Source organism: Abrus precatorius, unplaced genomic scaffold, assembly GCF_003935025.1.
Source record: "Abrus precatorius isolate BTA unplaced genomic scaffold, Abrus_2018 Scaffold5, whole genome shotgun sequence".
Taxonomy (NCBI): Eukaryota; Viridiplantae; Streptophyta; class Magnoliopsida; order Fabales; family Fabaceae; genus Abrus; species Abrus precatorius.
This window is the reverse complement of record NW_020874395.1, coordinates 10,135,035-10,137,652: the sequence shown is the minus strand read 5'-3', so window position 1 is coordinate 10,137,652 and position 2,618 is coordinate 10,135,035. Positions and strand designations below refer to the sequence as shown.

Genomic DNA, 2,618 nt, shown 5'->3' with positions numbered 1-2,618 from the left:
CACGGTCGTGCTTTCAGATCAAAGCTCAAAAGTGTGTACGGGAACAATCAACTCCATTTTTGCAATCTTTCAAGATGCTTATTCTTTATTCTAAAAATAAAATAACAATAGCAAAATTAAAATAAACAAAAAGAAATAAAATTTAAATAGAATAAAAGACATAGGTTGCCTCCTGGGAGCGCTTGTTTAACGTCACGAGCCTGACGTTCCTATTAAATCAAGGTGGGAAAAAGGCATGAGTCTCAGAGGTGACTCCCTTGATATATAATTGTCTCCCCAGCAGCTTTGCCTCCTCAACACCTATTTTGTCAGAAAAATTATTCAGAAGATGAGAATTAGAATAAAGAGAAGAAAATTTAAGCTTCGAATTAGGAGGCTTATTAATGGATGGTTTAAGCTTTTGTCTTTTCTTGTTCTTATATTGCTTCCTCCTTGGCCTTCTTCTTGTGGTTCCATGCTTCACATGAATTGGAGGAGGAGAAGCAACATTGACAGTGCTCACAAAGTGACAGGACTCTTGGCTAAAAAGGTACGTGAAAGAATTGAAAACTTGAAATACAGCTTCCTCATCATCTAGCCTCAGTGTGAGCTTCCCTTCTTGTGTGTCTATGATGGCCCTAGCAGTGGCCAAGAGCGGTCTCCCTAGTATGATGGGGACATCATCATCTTCCTCCATGTCAAGTACCACAAATTCAGCAGGAAATATAAACTCTCCAACTTTTACAAGTACGTTCTCCATTATGCCTTTGGGGTATGTGATCGACCTATCTAGCAGCTAAAGTGACATGGAGGTCGGCTTAGATTTATGCATTCCAAGCTTCCTGAAAACAGAATAAGGCATAAGATTAATACTTGCTCCTAAATCACATAAAGCCTTATTAATATGAGTTTTTCCAATTGTGTAAAGAATAGTAAAACTCCCTAGGTCCTTAAGCTTAGGTGGAAGCTTTTTAAGGACTATAGCTGAGCACTCTTGGGTGAGCTTCACAGTTTCATGTGCTCTCAACTTTCTTTTATTTGTCAAAATCTCCTTTAAAAATTTAGCATATTTGGGCATTTTGGAGATAGCATCAATGAAAGGCATATTGATGTGCACTTTGCCCAATAAGTCTAAGAACTTGTGAAATTCTTCATTATAAGGAGGGTGACCTTGCAGTCACTGTAGGAAAGGTATTTTAGGCTCATAGGGCCTTGGTTGAACAAGATGCTCTTCCTTCTTTTCTTTTTCAGGCTCCTCGCTTAAAGCACGGTCTTGCTCATAGTGATGCACGACCGTGCTTTTATCATTGTCATGGGCGTGCTTGTATAAGCACAGTCGTGTTTCTATTGTAACAGGGGTGTCCTTATCAGTAAGCACGGATGTGCATGTAGAATTAGCATGGGTGTGCTTGTCAACAAGCATGGGCGTGCATGTGCCTCTGTTCTGCGATTCTTGTAATTTCTTTCCACTTCTAAGGGTGATGGCGTTGCATTGCTCTCTTGGATTAGATTCAAGCTGGGATGGCAATGTTCCCATCACTCTTTGACTCAGAAGGTTCGTTATTTGCTCCAGTTGTGCACCCATCTTAGAATAGTTGGCTTGTATTTCAAATTTTACCTCTGCAAACCTCTTATCAGTTCTCTCAATATGTTGGTCCAACTTGAATTCAAGCTCTGTCATCCTCTTATCAGAGTAATGCACATATTGCATCATCTGTTCTTGAAAGTTGGACTGAGATCTAGGAGCTTCTTTTCCTTCAGGTCTTGCTCCCTAACTTTCCATATGAAGAGGGCGATAAACACTTGAATTTTGAATTCCAAAGCCATTCCCTCAAGAGTTAGGAGGATTACTCCTCCACCTTGAATTGTGATTATCTATGAAATTTTCCTTCTCTTGCTTAGATTCTGGGCTTGCAGGAGCTCTTACAGGTTGGTCTTGAGCCTTCATTAAAGATTCTAGTTGCTTTGTAAGAGCTGCCATTTGGTTCATTAGTGGGCTGCTGCTCTCTGCTTGGTAAACTGGGGCAGTCTCTTTCCTCTTGATGTCATAAGAGTCAGCAGTGTGCCACTGAAAGCTAGAAGATGCCATCTCATCTATCAGCTTTGTATGCATTATCTGGATCTTTTCTTATGAGGGACCCTCCTGCTGCGACATCAATTGTAGCCCTAGTAGTGATTGATAGGCCACTATAAAAGATTTGTACCTGTCTCCACGTTGAAAAATCATGATGAGGACATCTCCTCAAAAGCTCTCCAAATCGCTCCCATGCTTCAAATAAGGATTCTGCTTCATATTATTGGAAGCAACATATCTCTGTAATAAGCTTAGAGGACCTTGATAAGGGAAAGTACTTTCCCACGAATTGTTGAGTGAGATCCTCCCAAGTTCTGATGGAGTTGGCTAGGAGTGAGGAAAATTATGCATTCACCCTTTCAGATACTGAAAAGGGGAAAAGGCGGAGTCGAATAGCATTGTTAGAGACTCTATTGTACTTGATGGTATCCGTCAATCGGAGGAACTTTGTCAGATGAAGATTGGGGTCTTCGTTAGGCAAGCCTCTAAACTATATCAAGTTCTAGACCATGGTTATGAGTGCTGGTTTCAATTCAAAATTGCTGGCCTCCACATTAGGTGCCGC

The 2,618-nt window shown here is 40.8% G+C and overlaps 1 non-coding gene across 1 annotated transcript; it reads left to right on the top strand.

Moving 5' to 3' along the window:
* The first annotated feature begins 2,199 nt into the window (after positions 1-2,199).
* Positions 2,200-2,306, top strand: LOC113868283. The gene has a single exon (XR_003505304.1). It is a non-coding gene; the product is annotated as a small nucleolar RNA R71 (small nucleolar RNA).
* Positions 2,307-2,618: the final 312 nt, after the last annotated feature.